Source organism: Ranitomeya variabilis, chromosome 1 (assembly GCF_051348905.1).
Source record: "Ranitomeya variabilis isolate aRanVar5 chromosome 1, aRanVar5.hap1, whole genome shotgun sequence".
Taxonomy (NCBI): Eukaryota; Metazoa; Chordata; class Amphibia; order Anura; family Dendrobatidae; genus Ranitomeya; species Ranitomeya variabilis.
Genome location: NC_135232.1, coordinates 779,758,739 through 779,779,644, shown reverse-complemented (window position 1 = coordinate 779,779,644; position 20,906 = coordinate 779,758,739). Strand labels below are relative to the sequence as shown.

At 44.4% G+C, this 20,906-nt stretch overlaps 1 protein-coding gene across 21 annotated transcripts in view; it reads right to left on the bottom strand.

Moving 5' to 3' along the window:
• Positions 1-20,906, bottom strand: part of ADGRL3 (adhesion G protein-coupled receptor L3) — a 1,249,649-nt gene that overhangs the window by 893,940 nt on the left and 334,803 nt on the right. The window lies entirely within an intron of this gene.

Below are 20,906 nucleotides of genomic sequence, written 5' to 3'. Positions count from 1 at the left end.
GAGTTCTTGCAACAAGAAACGCAGTCGTGGCTGGGCACAGTAGATCTTGAGGCAGGCAAGGTAGTGAGTGATAACGGAAGGAATTTCATGGCTGCCATCTCCCTTTCCCAACTGAAACACATTCCTTGCCTTGCTCACACCTTAAACCTGGTGGTGCAGTGCTTATTGAAAACTTATCCTGGGTTCTCCGACCTGCTCCTGAAAGTGCGTGGAGTTTGCTCACATATCCGACGTTCGCCTGTACACTCCAGCCGTATGCAGACCTATCAGCGGTCTTTGAACCTTCCCCAGCATCGCCTAATCATAGACGTTGCAACAAGGTGGAACTCAACACTGCACATGCTTCAGAGACTGTGCCAACAGAGGCGGGCTGTTATGTTTTTGTGGGAGGATACACATACACGGGCAGGCAGTAGGATGGCAGACATGGAGTTGTCAGGTGTGCAGTGGTCGAAGATACAAGACATGTGTCAAGTCCTTCAGTGTTTTGAGGAATGCACACGGCTGGTTAGTGCAGACAACGCCATAATAAGCATGAGCATCCCCCTAATGCGTCTGCTGATGCAAAGTTTGACGCACATAAAGGATCAGGCGTCTGCACCAGAGGAAGAGGAAAGCCTTGATGACAGTCAGCCATTGTCTGGTCAGGGCAGTGTACAGGACGAGGTAGCGGGCGAAGAGGAGGTGGAGGACGAGGAGGATGATGGGGATGAGTATATTTTTAATGCGGAAGCTTTCCCGGGGGCACTGGAAATTGGTTGCGTGGCAAGGCCGGGTTCTGGCTTTGGACACAAGTGACGTAGATTTGCCTGAAACTGCCCCTCAACCAATCACAACCGGAGATTTGACAACTGGAACTTTGGCCCACATGGTGGATTATGCCTTACGTATCCTAAAAAGGGACACACGCATTACGAAAATGATGAACGATGACGATTACTGGTTGGCCTGCCTCCTCGATCCACGCTATAAAGGCAAATTGCAAAATATTATGCCACATGAGAACTTGGAACTAATATTAGCAACCAAACAATCAACTCTTGTTGACCATTTGCTTCAGGCATTCCCAGCACACAGCGCACGTGATCGTTCTCACACGAGCTCCAGGGGGCAGCAGACTAGGAGTGTTAGGGGTGCACACATCAGAAGTGGCGTTGGACAGAGGGGTTTTCTGACCAGGTTGTGGAGTGATTTTGCTATGACCGCAGACAGGACAGGTACTGCTGCATCAATTGAAAGTGACAGGCGACAACATTTGTCCAGTATGGTTACTAACTATTTTTCATCCCTTATCGATGTTATCCCTCAACCGTCATTCCCATTTGATTACTGGGCATCAAAATTAGACACCTGGCCAGAATTGGCAGAATATGCATTGCAGGAGCTTGCTTGCCCGGCAGCAAGTGTCCTATCAGAAAGAGTATTCAGTGCTGCAGGTTCAATATTAACCGAAAAAAGGACTCGTCTGGCTACCCAAAATGTTGACGATCTAACATTCATTAAAATGAACCACAACTGGATTTCGAAATCTTTTGCCCCACCTTGCCCGGCCGACACCTAGCTTTCCTATGAAAAGCTCTTGCCTGTGGACTACTGTGAATTACTTTTCTAATGTCTAATTTTCTGCAGCTGATTGTCCAGCATACGACATGTTTACACCTCCCTAAATGGCCAAACTCCCCACACGGGGCCGTGGTATCGCGACTTGGCGCAAGCACCCGTGAGACTGCTGTTTGTCTGAAGAGGTGGGTGTGCTTGCTTTTGGTCGACGGCATTGCTACTGGGTCCCTCATAGTACAATAAAGTGTCTCTGGCGGTGGTGGTGCGCACCCAACGTCAGACACACTGTTGTAACATGAGGGGCCCTGGGCCTGTACCGCCGGCCACAAGAGAGTTCACCCACCCCCAGGTCAAACATTGCTCTACCACTTCCACAGTTATCTCTCACACTTCCACCAATGTTTAGTCTATGCGCTGACATCCTTCCATACCTGCCACTGACAATACCATTGTGTTGACATGTATGATGGTACTTAACATAGTCAGGGGCAGTGTCCTCTATTTACCACAGTAAATACTTTGCGCTAAATTAGTAGGTCTGAAACAACGCAGAGGATCCCACCCCTGAACCTAATGATTGCACCCTTTAGTGTTTTTGTTTTGTTTTAATGCGAGACATTCACATTTAATTGTTGTTTTTGACTACTAACTGGCAGACACTCATTACAATCGGCCTCCGTTGACCAGACCACTGCTGCCCGTGTACCCCTGGAAACAATTATAAAGTGCCTACAGCCAGCCCATTTTATTGTGTTAGGCCTTCGAAGCCTGTCTGCGGTCCCTCCTTCCACTAGGCCTCCACTGACCAGACCACTGCTGCCCGTGTACCTCTGGAAACAATTATAAAGTGCCTACAGCCAGCCCATTTTATTGTGTTAGGCCTTCGAAGCCTGTCTGCGGTCCCTCCTTCCACTAGGCCTCCACTGACCAGACCACTGCTGCCCGTGTACCCCTGGAAACAATTATAAAGTGCCTACAGCCAGCCCATTTTATTGTGTTAGGCCTTCGAAGCCTGTCTGCGGTCCCTCCTTCCACTAGGCCTCCACTGACCAGACCACTGCTGCCCGTGTACCCCTGGAAACAATTATAAAGTGCCTACAGCCAGCCCATTTTATTGTGTTAGGCCTTCGAAGCCTGTCTGCGGTCCCTCCTTCCACTAGGCCTCCACTGACCAGACCACTGCTGCCCGTGTACCCCTGGAAACAATTATAAAGTGCCTACAGCCAGCCCATTTTATTGTGTTAGGCCTTCGAAGCCTGTCTGCGGTCCCTCCTTCCACTAGGCCTCCACTGACCAGACTACTGCTGCCCGTGTACCCCTGGAAACAATTATAAAGTGCCTACAGCCAGCCCATTTTATTGTGTTAGGCCTTCGAAGCCTGTCTGCGGTCCCTCCTTCCACTAGGCCTCCACTGACCAGACCACTGCTGCCCGTGTACCCCTGGAAACAATTATAAAGTGCCTACAGCCAGCCCATTTTATTGTGTTAGGCCTTCGAAGCCTGTCTGCGGTCCCTCCTTCCACTAGGCCTCCACTGACCAGACCACTGCTGCCCGTGTACCCCTGGAAACAATTATAAAGTGCCTACAGCCAGCCCATTTTATTGTGTTAGGCCTTCGAAGCCTGTCTGCGGTCCCTCCTTCCACTAGGCCTCCACTGACCAGACCACTGCTGCCCGTGTACCCCTGGAAACAATTATAAAGTGCCTACAGCCAGCCCATTTTATTGTGTTAGGCCTTCGAAGCCTGTCTGCGGTCCCTCCTTCCACTAGGCCTCCACTGACCAGACCACTGCTGCCCGTGTACCCCTGGAAACAATTATAAAGTGCCTACAGCCAGCCCATTTTATTGTGTTAGGCCTTCGAAGCCTGTCTGCAGTCCCTCCTTCCACTAGGCCTCCACTGACCAGACCACTGCTGCCCGTGTACCCCTGGAACCTAATTTACAGTGCATAGAGCCTATTTTTTTTATTTTTTTTAATATTAATAAAGCCATGATGGACTACGCTGTACCACGCTATGAGCTACCCAGTTGACAATTCTTTTGCGAGAAAAGCCATCCCACCCCTCCACCAGCATGTTAAAGACCGCATTGTCCTTGCATTCTGTCAATCTGTGAGTCCAAAGGTACACCTGACAACAGACACATGGACCTGTAGGCATGGCCACGGAAGGTTACGTGTCCTTTGTGGCGCAATGGGTTAATGTATTGGATGCATGGTCCACACAGGGGACAGCCTGCTAAGTCTGTCTGCAGTCCCTAATTCAAGTTGTCCTCAACTGAATACAGCTGAGCTTCTACCTTCTGGCTCTGATTAACTGCTGTTTTTTTAAAAAATTGGTGGTTCCGGCCTACTAACGGTGTCTGCCCCTCCCTGGTGTTGCCCTCAACTGAATAAAGCTGAGCTTCTACCTTCTGGCTCTGATTAACTGCTGTTTTTTTAAAAATTGGTGGTTCCGGCCTACTAACGGTGTCTGCCCCTCCCTGGTGTTGTCCTCAACTGAATAAAGCTGAGCTTCTACCTTCTGGCTCTGATTAACTGCTGTTTTTTTAAAAATTGGTGGTTCCGGCCTACTAACGGTGTCTGCCCCTGCCTGGTGTTGTCCTCAACTGAATAAAGCTGAGCTTCTACCTTCTGGCTCTGATTAACTGCTGTTTTTTAAAAAATTGGTGGTTCCGGCCTACTAACGGTGTCTGCCCCTCCCTGGTGTTGCCCTCAACTGAATAAAGCTGAGCTTCTACCTTCTGGCTCTGATTAACTGCTGTTTTTTAAAAAATTGGTGGTTCCGGCCTACTAACAGTGTCTGCCCCTCCCTGGTGTTGCCCTCAACTGAATAAAGCTGAGCTTCTACCTTCTGGCTCTGATTAACTGCTGTTTTTTAAAAAATTGGTGGTTCCGGCCTACTAACGGTGTCTGCCCCTGCCTGGTGTTGCCCTCAACTGAATAAAGCTGAGCTTCTACCTTCTGGCTCTGATTAACTGCTGGTTTTTTTTTAAAATGGTGGTTCCGGCCTACTAACGGTGTCTGCCCCTGCCTGGTGTTGTCCTCAACTGAATAAAGCTGAGCTTCTACCTTCTGGCTTTCGGCCTATACTATCAGATATTAAACTGCATTTGGCCTACTAGTGTGGTTGGGCCCTTGAAACAGTGTCTGCTGCTCTTGGGTTTGCTACTCCACTGAACAAAGCAATGCCGCCTGTTTAGTCCTGTTACCAATTTTGAACTGCATTTAGCCTACTTTATTCTTTGGCCCTATATCTGTTTCCTCTTCATCCTGCCCATTGCCCAGCCACTGCTAGATGAGTCTGCTGGTACATTGACCTAGACCACTACATTCCCCTTGCACTCTACACAGCCAGAATCTGACCCTGCTGAAAGTAAGGTTCCCCTTCCCGCATGTTATACCACCTTACACAGGGACAAAGAGGAAGGTGCAGATGAAAGTGCAGGTTCCTTCATCAGGTGGGGGGGGCATACTCGTTGGCGACGTCACTGGCACAGGGCCCCTCAGAGTACGCAAAAGTGTCGCTGCTGGTGGGAGGCGCCCCCGCCATGCAAACACACCGCCGTACTTTGAGGGGCCCTGTGCCAGTGCCAATGCGAACGAGTGGGCCCCCCCTGCTTGCTCAGGATCACAGCACTTGCAACGTTGAAATACTTACCTCTCCCTGCTCCACCGCCGTGACATAGTCCGCGTTTCCTGGGCCCACGAAAAACTTGAGCCAGCCCTACTCCCCCCACAACTTTTGCCAAATGACCCCCAATTTCCAATGCCCAACTATTATTATAAAGTTAATTAAGATTGACAAGCTTCAGAAACAAGAATGGATGTTTTTGGCATTAAAATGGGCACTGTAGGTGTTTTCCTGGCCTCCACTCACTGCCGACTATGCTTCCCCATTGACTTGCATTGGGTTTCGTGTTTCGGTCGATCCCCGACTTTCAGCGATAATCGGCCGACTGCACTCGACTCGACTCTGGACAAAGTCGGGTTTCACAAAACCCGACTCGATCTTAAAAAAATGAAAGTCGCTCAACCCTAGTCACCACCCATCTTGAAAAGTCCCCCCCCCCATATACTAATGTGCCACAAACAGAAAGTTGATATCACCAACCATTCCCATTTTATTTAGGTGTATCCATATAGATGGGACACCCTGTACTTTAAGATTTATTAATACACTAAATGTATGAAATGTAAACAGGACGTTGAATTTTGAAATACAGTTAGGTCCAAAAATACTTGGGACAGTGACCAACTTTGTGATTTGGGCTCTGGTTGCCACTATTTTATATAAAATTAAACAACTTAGATGCAATTGAAGTGTAGACTTTTAGGTATAATTAATGGGGTTGAACAAAAATATCCTGTGAAACGATGAGGAATTGCATCATTTTCCAGAAAATCTCCCCATTTCAGGGGCTCAAAAGTAATTGGACAAATTAACTTTACCACAAATAAAATGTTCATTTTTAATACTTTGTAGAGAATCCTTTGCTGGTAATAACTGTCTGGAGTCTGGAAGTTGTTGCTTGTTTGTGGGTCTTTCTGCTTTAAGTTTTGTCTTAACCCCTTAACAACTGCAGATATGCATTAAAACGGCGGTTGTTAAGGGTACATTTTAAAATGGAAATGGAGAATAAGGGAATAGTGCTGCAGCAATTCCAGCAGGTGGCAGCTGTATGTGACAGCTGACACCATGCAGGCTTGGCCCCAGCCGGATTTGCGACCAATCAGGGCTGATTAACCCACTAAATACTGCTGTCAATCGCGACAGGGGTATTTAAGTTTTTACAAGGGGTCACAAGACCCGCTTAGTAATTATCGGACCCCTGCGATGAGAACCGTGGGTCCAAATGGTTACCATGGTACCCTGAGGTCACCCAGGGTACGGTGGCCTGTGAAAGCCAGCAATAAGCTGGCTCTCACAGGCACAGTCAGTGAGACACTGACTGCTCTCATGCACTGCTATAGATGAGTACAGCAGTTTATGAGACCAGTGATCAAAATAAAAATTATACATGTCCCACAGTGAAAAACACACAAAAAAGTGCACACAGATCACGAAAATCCACTCAAAACGCAGGGTTTCTTATTAAAACAAAGATAAACAAAAAAATGGACACAATTGGTATTGCCACATCTGGAACAACCCGCTCCATAAAACTGGTAGGTTATTTATTCCATTTGGCGAACACCGTAAAAAAAAAAAACATACCAAAAATGTCATTTTTTCATCATACTGAAAACGTCAATAAAATGTGATCAAGAAGTCACATGTAAAAAAAATGGTACAAATGAAAACGCCAAACTATCGCAAAAAACAAGCTCTTATATGGCATATTCGGCAAAAAAAAATTAAAAATTACAGCTCTCAGAATATGGATATACAAAATTAAATTAATTTTGCTTAAATATTGTTTTTCATGTGTAAAAATAGCAAAGCATAAAAAAACAGTATAAATCTGGTAGCGATGTAATTGTACCGACCCGACATACAAAATTAATCTTATCACTTTGGTGGTGAACGTCACAAAAAAAATAAATAAAAACAATAACTGAATTGGTGGGTTTTGTTCAGGCTATATCTGAAAAATATGAATAAAAAGCGATCAAAAAACGCTATGTACTCCAAAATGGTGTGAAACAAATTTGCAACTCGTCCCACAAAAAATAAGCCCTCATGTAGCTCTGTTCCCCCAAAAATAAAAGTTACAGCTAAGGCTGGTTTCACATTTGCGTTTTTTGCCGCTGCGTTTTAGCGCAAAAAAACGCATGCGTATTCCTATATTTAACATTAAAAACGCATGCTTTTTTTTGTATGCGTTTTGCCGCGTTTGACGACACGTGTCTTTTCTATGCTTGCGTTTTGTTGCAGAAATGCAACATGTAGTAATTTCTAGAGGCGTTTTTTTGCCGCCAAAAAATGCATGCGTTTTTTTGCGGCAAAAAAACGTATTGCTGTCTATGTAAACGAATGCGTTTTTAGGCACATACGTTTGGTTGCGTTTTAAACGCATGCGTTTCAATAGAAAAAAACAAGAATACACACTGATAAGCCACCCCCCACCATCAAGGTGATAAAGGGATCCAAACCCTAACCCTACCCCTAACCCTAACCCTAGGGATCCTAACCCTAACCCTAACCCTAGGGATCCTAACCCTACCCCTAACCCTAGGGATCCTAACCCTACCCCTAACCCTAACCCCAACCCTAGTAATTTCTATTTATAGTGGGTTTTCTAGATGATTTTGATGATTGACAGCTGTCACACACTTCTCAGCAGGCGTTTCAAAAACGGAAACGCAGGAAAAAACGCATGTAAACGCCGCGTTTTTTTACAGCATGAGAAAACGCATGCGTCTAAAAAATGCAGCGTTTGCACACGTTTACATGCGTTTTTTTCACCACCTGCATTTGCGTTTTAAACGCTGCGTTTTTAAACGCAAATGTGAAACTAGCCTCACAGAATATGGCGACAAAAAAACATACTTTTCTTTAAAAAAGCATTTTTTACTGTGGGATATTAGCAAAACCTAACCAACAAAAAGATATAAATCTGGAATTGCTGTAATGGCACCGACCCAAAGAATAAATCCTACTTACTTATACTGTATGGTGAACAGCGCAAAAATAAAAATAAGAACTATTCTTGTCCTGCTGTGTATTTGTTCATTCTACCTCCCAAAAATCAGAATAAGGTTCAGCTCATATTTATCCTGCGCTCTCCGCTGAGTGCTTACGTCTAGGTTTCTGTGTAAATTCCCCAAAACCGTGATTCAGACAAAACCCTGGATGGAACCACTCACTTACGAGGCAGATGGAGTCACTTTGAACTGGTCTGTGTTCCGGCCGTGTCCCATCATTTAGGCGTCTTTTTAGCACACAACTGTGGGCGAACACAGACCTGTGCACGCCTTAAAAGATGGATACCACTGGAGCAGATGCCAAAAGGACTACGAATTGTCTCCATCTGACGCATTATAATGGGTGGCTCCGTTGGGGGTTTTCATCTGAATGGCATTTTTGGGGGATTTACGTGGAAACCCCAATATACAGTTGTGCTCAAAAGTTTACATACCCCAGCAGAATTATGAATGATAATACGAAAACTTTTTCTCCACTCATGTTTAGTGGTTGGGTGAAGCCATTTATTGTCAAACTACTGTGCTTTATCTTTTTAAATCATAAGGACAATCCAAAGCATCCAAATGACCCTGATCAAAAGTTTACATACTCTGGTGATTTTGGCCTGATAACATGCACAGAACTTGACTCAAATGGGTTTGAATGGCGAATAAAGGTAACATCCTCACCTGTGACCTGTTTTCTTGTAATCAGTGTGTGTGTGCATAAAAACTGAGTGAGTTTCTGAGATCCACACAAACTTTTGCATCTTTCATCCAGCCCCTGACTTTTCTGGATTGTGAGTCATGGGGAAAGCAAAAGAATTGCCAACGGATCTACAGGAGGTATCTGAACTGTATAAAACACAAAAGGGATACAAAAAAAAATATACAAGGAATTGATAATGTCAGTCAACAGCTTTCAAACTGTAATTAACAAATAGAAAATCAGGGGCTCTGTTAAAACAAATCCATGGTCTGGTAGACCAACAAAAATGTCGTCCACAGCTGCCAGGAAAATTGTTCGGGATGCAAAGAAAAACACACAAATAACATCAGCTGAAATACAGGACTCTGAAAACTAGCAGTATGGCTGTTTCAAGATGCACAATAAGGAGGCACTTGAAGAAAAATGGGCTGCATGGTCGAGTCGCCAGAAAGAAAACCATTACAGTGCAAATGTCACAAAGTATCTCATCTACAAGACGCAAAACAGCACAGAGAGAAGCCTCAAAACTTCTGGAACAAGGTAATTTGGAGTGATGAATCCAAAATTGAACTTTTTGGTCACAACCATAAACATGACATTTTGGAGAGAGGTCTAAGATGTAAGGAACATTATTCCTACTGTAAAGCACGGAGGTGGATCGCTGATGTTTTGGGGATGTGTGAGCTACAAAGGCACAGGAAACTTGGTCAAAGTTGAAGCAAAGATGAATGCAGCACGTTATCAGCAAATACTGGTGGCAAATTTGAACTCATCAGCCCAGAATCTGCGCATGGGACATAATTGGACATTCCAGCATGACAGAGATCCAAAACACAAGGCGAAGTCTACCTGTCATTGGCTACAGCAGAACAAAGTGAAGATTCTGGAGTGGCCATCTCGGTCTCCTGACCTCAACATCATTGAGCCACTCTAGGGAGATCTCAAGCGTGAAGTTCATGCTAGACAGCCCAGGAATTTACAGGAACTGGAGGCTTTTTGCAAAGAAACGTGGGCAGCTTTACCATCTGAGAAAATAAAGAACCTCATCCACAACTACCACAAAAGACTTCAAGCTGTTATTGATGTTAGAGGGGACAATATACGGTATTAAGAAATGGGGTATGTGAACTTTTGAGTGGGTCATTTGGATGTTTTGGGTTGTTATTATGATTTAAAAAGAGAAAACACAGTAGTTTGACAATAAATGGCTTCACCCAACCACTAACCATGAGTGGAGAAAAATCTTTGGTGTGATCATTCATGGGGCTAAAAAAAAATTTTTGTGAAAAAAATGAAAAATTTCAATATGCCGACCTGATATTATCAAATTCTATGTTGTACCTGAGGCTTCAAAATGCTCACTATACATCTGGATAAAATCCTTAAGTGGTGCAGTTTCCAAAACTGGGGCAATAGTGTTTTTTTTTCACCGTTTAGGCACATCAGGGGCTCTCCAAATGAGACTGGTCTGTGGGCGTCATGTCGATCAAAGTCTGCATGCTAAAACGTCACTCCTTCCCAACGTCACTCCTTCCCTTCCAAGCCCTGTCATGCGCCCAAACAGTGGTGTTCCTCCACATATGGGTTATCGCATACCTCCCAACCGTCCCGGATCCCGCGGGACTGTCCTGATTTTGACAGCCAGCCCCGGGATCCCGGGCGGGACACTAATGTCCCGCACTACGTGCCTGGGGCGGGGACAATGCAGGGGGCGGCACCTGAGTAGCTTAGGTTTGTGGCTGTTTTTTTTTTCTTATACATGCTGGGTCTCCTCCCGACCGATCCCACCCCCACCCCCCCCCCGCCCCCGCCCCCTGTGTGTGCGGCGCTGCCACGCTGAGGCAGAGAGCCAGCAGCGATCAAGATGAGAGGTCAGCCACTCACTTCCTCCTGTGTGTGCACGGAGCTCCGGCTTCTCCTGCTCTTAGCTGCTATCCCGGCAGAGAAGGAGAGACTGGGGAGGTGCCGGGACAGTGCAGAGCTGTGAGCAGCCGGAGAAACTGAAGAGCTGCACATGGACAGATCAGCCGCCCCTGCACCACAGAGGAGATTGTGTGTGTGTGATGTGTGTGTGATGTGTGTGTGTGAGATGTGTGTGTGTGAGATGTGTGTGTGTGTGTCTGATGCTGCATGTGTGTGTCATTGTGTGTGTGTGATGCTGCATTTGTGTGTGTGTCATGTGTGTATGAGGTATCTGGTGTGTGTGATGGCTGGGTGTGTGTGTGATGGCTGGGTGTGTGTGTGTGATGGCTGGGTGTGTGTGTGATGGCTGTGTGTGTGTGTGATGGCTGTGTGTGTGTGTGTGATGGCTGGGTGTGTGTGTGTGATGGCTGGGTGTGTGTGTGATGGCTGTGTGTGTGTGTGTGATGGCTGGGTGTGTGTGTGTGTGTGATGGCTGTGTGTGTGTGTGTGTGTGTGTGTGTGTGTGATGGCTGGGTGTGTGTGATGACTGGGTGTGTGTGTGTGATGGCTGGGTGTGTGTGTGTGATGGCTGCGTGTGTGTGTGATGGCTGCGTGTGTGTGTGATGGCTGCATGTGTGTGATGGCTGCGTGTGTGTGTGATGGCTGCGTGTGTGTGTGATGGCTGCGTGTGTGTGTGTGGTGGCTGCATGTGTGTGTGATGGCTGCGTGTGTGTGTGATGGCTGCGTGTGTGTGTGATGGCTGCGTGTGTGTGTGTGATGGCTGCGTGTGTGTGATGACTGCGTGTGTGTGTGTGATGACTGCGTGTGTGTGTGATGACTGCATGTGTGTGTGATGGCTGTGTGTGTGTGATGGCGGCGTGTGTGTGTGTGATGACTGCGTGTGTGTGTGATGGCTGTGTGTGTGTGTGTGATGGCTGCGTGTGTGATGCATTTGTGTCAAAGCTGCATGTGTTTGTGAGCTGCGTTTGTGATGCTGCGTGTGTATGTGTGATACTGTGTGTGTGATGCTGCATGTGTGTGAGCTGCGTGCGTGTGAGCTGTGTGTGTGAGCGTGTGTGTGAGCTGCGTGCCTGTATGTCATTATACAGTATGGAGAACTGTGGCCATTATACAGTATGGAGCATCATGTGCGGTCATTATACAGTATGCAGCATCATGTGCAGCCAGCATACAGTATGGAGCATTATGTGCGGTCATTATACAGTATGGCGCATCGTGTGCGGTCATTGTACAGTATGGAGCATCATGTGCAGTCATTATACAGTATGGAGCATCATGTGCAGTCATTATACAGTATGCAGCATCATGTGCAGTCATTATACAGTATGAAGCATCATGTGCAGCCAGCATACAGTATGGAGCATTATGTGCGGTCATTATACAGTATGGAGCATTATGTGCGGTCATTATACAGTATGGAGCATCATGTGCGGTCATTATACAATATGGAGCATCATGTGCAGCCAGTATACAGTATGGAGCATCATGTGCGGTCATTATGCAATATGGAGCATCATGTGCAGTCATTATACAGTATGGAGCATCATGTGCAGCCAGTATACAGTATGGAGCATCATGTGCGGTCATTATACAATATGGAGCATCATGTGCAGCCAGTATACAGTATGGAGCATCATGTGCGGTCATTATACAATATGGAGCATCATGTGCAGTCATTATACAGTATGGAGCATCATGTGCAGCCAGTATACAGTATGGAGCATCATGTGCGGTCATTATACAATATGGATCATCATGTGCGGTCATTATACAGTATGGAGCATCATGTGCGTTCATTATACAGTATGGAGCATCATGTGCGGCCATTATACAGTATGCATGCGGTCATTATACAGTATGGAGCATCATGTGCGGTCATTATACAGTATGGAGCATCATGTGTGGCCATTATACAGTATGGAGCATCATGTGCGTTCATTATACAGTATGGAGCATCATGTGCGGCCATTATACAGTATGCATGCGGTCATTATACAGTATGGAGCATCATGTGTGGCCATTATACAGTATGGAGCATCATGTGTGGCCATTATACAGTATGGAGCATCATGTGCGGTCATTATACAGTATGGAGCGTCATGTGTGGCCATTATACAGTATGGGGCATCATGTGTGGTCATTATACAGTATGGAGCACTGTGTGGCCATATTTTTTTGTTTATAACTATTGTATATGAAACAGTGTGATCGGCAGTGCTAAATGGGTGTGGTTGGGACGTGGATATGGGTGTGACTAATTATGAATGGGTGTGGTCAGAGGCGTGGCCTAAAATTTGCCGCGGCGCGAAGCGCGCGCCGCAAACTTTGTCCCTCTTTCCCATCTTCAAAAGTTGGGAGGTATGGTTATCGACAAACTCAGGAGAAAATGCACAACAAATTTTGGGACCCATTTTCTCCTTATACCCTTGTAAGAATAAAAAATTGGTGCTAAAAGTACATTTTTGTGGGTAAAATGTGATTTTTTTTATTTTCATTATAAAGTTCTGTGAAGCACATGGGGGTTCCAGGTGCTAATGGCAGCACAGAAAATAATTCCAATACGTGAGATGCTCAGACAGAGAACTAGGAACTATTACCTCTCTAATGGCACCATGAGCGTGAGAAACTTCTCCTGCTTGTGGTGTCGTCTCACAGGTCCTGCGAGTTCACGGCCAATGAATTTCCTTCTAGTAGCTGGGTTCTCAGTGCAGCAGTTTTAGAATTCAATTAACCCCATATCTGCAGGTTAATAGAGTTTTTTTTGCATGACAGGTTTCCTTTAAATGTTGGAGCAGCATAGAAGGAGGACTGTGCAGAAAGCTGATTAAAACTGACCTCTCACTGTCAGAAGTAACATTTTCCTGCTCAGACTGAGATAATGTGCCGTATATTCCATAACATCATCCAATCCCTCCCCACTAATTTTCTGGTAATTGTGACCTGTGTTTAGTAGTATTGCTGCCTGGTTGTTGTCAGTGGTGCTGCTGCTGCTTTCAGGCTCCACACTCTTGGGCTGCCGTCACACTAGCAGTATTTGGTCAGTATTTTACATCAGTATTTGTAAGCCAAAACCAGGAGTGGAACAATTAGAGGAAAAGTATAATAGAAACATATGCACCACTTCTGCATTTATCACCCACTCCTGGTTTTGGCTTACAAATACTGATGTAAAATACTGACCAAATACTGCTAGTGTGACGGCAGCCTTATTGCCAGATGCCATATTTTTTTCTCTTACATTACCCAGTTCCATTGTCACTTTTTCTTTTATGCACACACACTGATTACAAGCAAACAGGTCACAGGTGCGGATGTTACCTTTAGTAGCCATTCAAACCCATTTGTGTCAACTTCTGTGTATGTTATCAGGCCAACATCACCAAGGTATGTGAACTTTTGATCTGGGTCATTTGGATGTTTTTGGTTATTAGATTTAAAAAGAGAAATTCCAGTAGATTGACAATAAATGGCTTCACCCAACCACTAACCATGAGTGGAGAGAAGGTATTGGTGTTATCATTCATATTCTCTGAAAAAAGGTCAAGAAAGCAAAAATTATGCCGGAGTAGGTGAGCACAACTGTATATGCATACAAATTATGCTTCAGTCCACCAAAACTTGATTAAACTTCTATAATTTGATGATTTGCCAAAACCATGGAGATATCAGACCAATGTTGCAGTCTGCAAACACACTGCTCAAAAAAAGGGAACACTTAAACAACACAATGTAACTCCAAGTCACACTTCAGTTATGAATCAACACTGATTGTGAATCAATTTCTCCTTCTGTTGTTCAAATGGAACAGAAAACAGGTAGAGATTATAGGCAATCAGCAAGACAATGCCTATAAAGAAGTAGTTCTGCAGGTGGTGACCACAGACCATTTCTCTGATCTCAACCTTTTTGGCTGTTATTTTGGTCTCATTTGAATTTGATTTTCCACTTTCATTCTGAGTATCATTCGAAATCCAGACCTCCATGGGATATTAATTTTGATTTACATTGATCATTTTTGTTTTATTGTTCTCAACGTATTCCACTATGTAATGAATAAAGATTTGCAACTAGAATATTTAATTCAGTAATATTTAGAATGTGGTATTTTAGTGTTCCCTTTATTTTTTTGAAAGGTATAGTTAATTTTCACCGTCTTTGGTTTTTCTGGTTTGACTGCTTGATTATGTTGTGATACTGTGATTCTTCAGTGGTTGATACCATTAGGTGCTTACTGAATAGTCTCAAAAGCTTGCAATTTGTTACCATCTTTTCAGGAATCTACGTACTCAGCTACGCACATCGTTCCCTGACTTGAGCCAACCATAATTTGCTTGACTATTTGCACTTTAGATATATAAAACATTAAACTGGGTTCTGATGATTATAAGCCAGAAGTGTTTCTTAGTGTTCCTCCACTCATTATTGAATGGCAATAGATTAATGATATAGTGTTTCCTCTCCTTTTATACAGCCTAGTAGCTGACAATATTGACTGTTCTCCTAAAAAATAAATAAACCCTTGACTGGATTCTTGCAATACATATCATGGAATATCAGTCAATAAAAATGACACATAAAACTTCAACATGTCCACTGTAATGGTCTCACTGCGGTCAGCGTAAAATAAAATGGAACCGCAGCACAGCCACACACTAGAAGTGTGTTCTAGTGCCAAAAAAAAACAATAAATGGAAAAAAAAAAAAAAAAAAGAGAGGAAAGGGGGGATATTATGGATACTTTCCTTAAGGCCTCTTTCACACGTCAGTGTCTCCGGTACGTGTAGTGACAGTTTTCTCACGTACCGGAGACACTGACACATATAGACCCATTCAAATGAATGGGTCTATGCACATGTGCATGTTTTCACACGGCCCGTATGTCCGTGCTGAAAACACATAGACATGTCCGTTTTCTACCGGCAGCACGGACCACAATACGGACAGCACACGTGCACACGGAGAACAGTGTGCACTCTCCTCCGTGTGCACGTACCGCCCGCAGGAGAGACAGCGCTACAGTAAGCGCTGTCCCCCCTGCGTATGGTGCTGAAGGCGGAATTCATCTCTTCTACCCCGCCGGAGAGAAGAGATGAAAGATCAAGTTTTTGTTTTTTTGTGAAAAATAAATTTTGCATGTGCCCCCCGCCTCCCCCGCCAGTGCGCCGCCTGACCCCTTGCCGCAGAAATACTCACCTAGCTCCCGTGATGTCTCCTCTGTCCTCTCCGCGCTGGCAGCTTCTCCTGTGTGAGCGGTCACGTGGGACCGCTCATTACAGTCAGGGAATATTCACTGACTGTAATGAGCGGTCCCACGTGACCGCTCACACAGGAGAAGCTGCCAGCGCGGAGAGGACAGAGGAGACATCGCGGGAGCTAGGTGAGTATTTCTGCGGCAAGGGGTCAGGCGGCGCACTGGGGGGGGAGGCGGGGGGCACATGCAAAATTTATTTTTCACCCCCCCCCCCCAAAAAAAAAGATCTTTCATCTCTTCTCTCCAACGAACGCTGGAGGAGAAGAGATAAATTCTGCCTTCAGCACCACATGCGGGGGGGGCAGCGATTAGTGTAGCGCTGTCTCTCCTGCACGGTCCGTGTGGTCCTCAGGCGGCACACGGGCAGCACACGGATGCCGCACGTGTGCCACACTGATGTGCCACTTGAGCACACAGACATACGGACACGGATATCTCCGGTACCGGTTTTTCCGGTACCGGAAATATCAGGACGTGTGAAAGAGGCCTAAGGGGAATCTGTTAGCAGGTTTTTGTTACCTCATCTGAGAGCAGCATAAGGTACTAAAAGGACCCCGATTCCAGTGATGTGTCACTTACTTTACTGGGCGCTGCAATTGAGACACAGAGGTTTTACATATAGCAGAGCTCAGAAAGCTGCCCCCATCCACACCACAGCTTTCTGTGTACATTGCCTATTGACAGTGAGCTGCTTATCAGAAGAGGGGGTGTGGTTGGACAACTTGGCATAAGGTAGCTAGTCCAGGCACTGATAATCTAATTTTTCTAAGGCTCCTGGTAAACAAATCATTTGTTATCTTATTAAAAAATAAGGAATGTTTTCAGGCAAGGAGATCGGCCTTCATCTTCCCATAGCTTTCTTCTCAAGATCTAGGCATCTGGGAGATGATGATGGTGCAAATCTTATTCCTCCTAAGAATCAGATTATTTGTATGTGACCTACGCAGTATTTTCTCATTTTATAAAATGTGTTTTTTTTCAGGGCAAACCTAATGGTATAGAAAATAGTTATTGCTATCCTCTTTAACCCCTTCATGACAGGGCAATTATATATTATGATTTGCTAATTTGGCACCATTAATTCTGCAGCGCTTTACAGACATTATCGGCACTGTCCCCATTGGGGCTCACAATCTACATTCCCTCTTTGGAATGTGGGAGGAAACCGGAGAACCTGGAGGAAACCCACACAAACATGGGGAGAACATACAAACTCATTGCAGATGCTGTCCTTTTTAGAGGGATTTGGACCCAGCGCTGCTAACCACGGAGCCACTGTTCAGCCCAATTTTCTAAAAGCCACAGAAAATTTTATTTTTTTATTTTTTCGGGGGATTGGGGAGAAGCAATAGAGACATATAAGGGCCTACTTTTTTTGTGGGATAAGTTGTAGTGTTGAAAGGCATCATTCATTTTCTATATAGTGTACTGAAAATCAAAAAGAAAATTTACAAGTGCAGTCAAATGACCTTTTAAAAAACCCTGCAAATTCAACATTATTATTCTAATTTTGTTTTTACAGTTTTCAATGTGTGGTAAACATGACCTAGCAACATTATTCTTCAGGTCAGTATGATGACAGTGATACCAAACATGTGTAGCTTATTTATATTAAAGCGGCAAAATCAGAAATTCAGAAATCTGTAAACCTGCAATCGCCTGATCGCTTCTTCCGTGGATTGCAATACTGCCATATTGCAGAATATAGTGAAAGCGGTGTTCTCCTGTGAAGCCCTGCCACAGACAGCGCCAATTAAATGGTTAAAGAGAGGCAATCAAAGCAAGCTCCACCCGCTACTCTTATAGGAAGATGCCAGCAGAGTGACACAGTCGGCATCAAATTGGTATTGTGCAGGCTCAGCTCCTGAGCCCGCTGCACTGGCCAGCACCTTACATGGGGCGTGCTCTTGCATCTCATGTCGCGAAGGGTAGAGAATAAAAACAAATGAATATATTTATATTAGTAATTCACTCAGTTTACAATCTTATTTTTCTAGTATAAGGTAGAAAGTATAATCAGTAATTTGACTTGTTGCTATCGGTAACTGGTCCATTTCTAATTTACATTTATGATGAGTAAGTAGGATACACCCACAGGTCAACTCTCATATTTTTTTTATAAAATCCTGGCATTGAGCATGATAAGTTGGGTTGAATTTACTGTTCTAAGCTACGTCGGTACACGACAACGATACAATGATATAATTTCTTTGAAAGTGTCTGCCATGATAAGAAATAACAGGGCCGTTGGGGAATGGCATAAAATAATAAAAAGTCGTAAAATAAAACCGGACGGGATCGGCAGCCATGGAACAAAGGGGATTTATCAGTTGAGAACTAGGGCTTTCATTATTACATGTCATTTCTTCACTCTTTGTTGTCTTACTCGTTTATGTAGTGCCATTAATTTCCACAGCGTTTTACAGGCCTCAGCATCACTGTCCTCACAATCTAAACTCCCTATCAGTAATGCGATGGAGTACTAGACCCCAGCGCTGCAAAGCAGCAGTGCTAACCACTGAGCCACCATGCCTGGAACATGCCTTTTATCTTGCATAACTGGGATCTGATCAGTGCTGGACATAATAATTAGATCATAATTATTTATACAAAATTAGACAATCAATTATAATACAAAATATCTGCAAACATTTTGCAGCTTTTGGCATTTTCCCGCCAAGTTTTGCCCAGCTCCACTAAAATTGGCATAGCAATGCAGGACAGGGGTGTGATGCCACAGACTTGTTTCTTTAATGACGAGCTATGCCAGAAATCTTACTCCAGTCCCTAACTAGAGTAAGATTTGTGGTGTGCTGCGCACGGAGGAGTATCCCACTTGTCAGATACTCCAGATTCATTAAGAAGCATGCGGTCTTGATAAATCGGGGTCAGTCATGCTGGTCCTGATGAATTGGGGTCAGTCATGCTGGTTCTGATGAATCAGGGCCTATATTTTTAGGCTTCTGTGGCATTTTTCTAATTTTTTAACATTATAGCTTGAGCTTCCATGATTAGTACCATAAAGTCATATAATCTATGAATCACAAGAATTGTAATATTACAAATGCAAAAAAAACAAACACACAACAAAACAGGAGGTACGAAAACATATTCCTTTAAAGAAAATCTCCCCCTATAGAACCTTACACTTAAACTCACATTTTCGCATAAATTAGACAACTAGAATAAAAAAAAAAAATGTGATAGCTCTCTGACCAATGTTATTTAATGAGGCCGTGCAAATCTGTGTATTTTTTTCTCAGCTGTATTCAGCATGAGAAACACATCACATGCCATACGGACCATCAGTATACGGACCATCAGTATATGGACCATCAGTATACGGACCATCAGTATACGGACCATCAGTACACAGACTATCAGTATACGAACCATCAGTATATGGACCATCAGTATACGAACCATCAGTACACGGACCATCAGTACACGGACCATCAGTATACGAACCATCAGTATACGGACCATCAGTATACGGACCATCAGTACACAGACTATCAGTATACGAACCATCAGTATACGGACCATCAGTATATGGACCATCAGTACACGGACCATCAGTATACAGACCATCAGTATACGGACCATCAGTATACGGACCATCAGTATATGGACTATCAATATATGGACCAACAGTATAATGACTACCAGTATACGGACCACCAGTATACAGACCATCAGTATACGGACCATCAGTATACAGACCATCAGTATACAGACCATCAGTATATGGACCATCAGTGTATATGGGCTATCAGTATAAGGGCCATCAGTAAACGGGCCATCAGTACACGGACCATAAGTAAGCGGACCACCAGTATAAGAACCACCAGTATACAGACCATCAGTATACGGACCATCAGTATACAGGCCATCAGTATACGGACCATTAGTATACGGACCATCAGTATACGGACCATCAGTATACGGACCATCAGTATACGGACAATCAGTATATGGACCGTCAGTATACGAACCGTCAGTGTATGGATCATCAGTATATGGACCATCAGTATACGGACCATCAGTATATGGACCATCAGTAAACGAACCATCAGTATACAGACCATCAGTATACAGAGCATCAGTATACGGACCATCAGTACACGGACCATCAGTATAAGAACCATCAGTGTACAGAGCACCAGTATACGGACCATCAGTATATGGACCATCAGTATATGGACCATCAGTAAATGAACCATCAGTATACAGACCATCAGTATACAGACCATCAGTATACGGACCATCAGTATACAGACAATCAGTATATGGACCGTCAGTATACGAACCGTCAGTGTATGGATCATCAGTATATGGACCATCAGTATACGGACCATCAATATACAGACCATCAGTATACGGACCATCAGTATATGGACCATCAGTATACGAACCATCAGTATATGGATCATCAGTATACAGACCATCAGTATACAGACCATCAGTATAGGGACCATCAGTATACGGACCATTAGTATATGGATCACCAGTATACGGACCATCAGTATATGGATCACCAGTATATGGACCATCAGTATACGAACCATCAGTATATGGAACATCAGTATACAGACCATCAGTATACAGACCATCAGTATAGGGACCATCAGTATACAGACCATCAGTATATGGATCACCGGTATAGGGACCATGAGTATATGGATCACCAGTATACGGACCATCAGTATACAGAGCATCAGTATACGGACCATCAGTATACAGAGCACCAGTATACGGACCATCAGTATACAGAGCACCAGTATACGGACCATCAGTATACGGACCATCAGTATATGGATCACCAGTATACGGACCA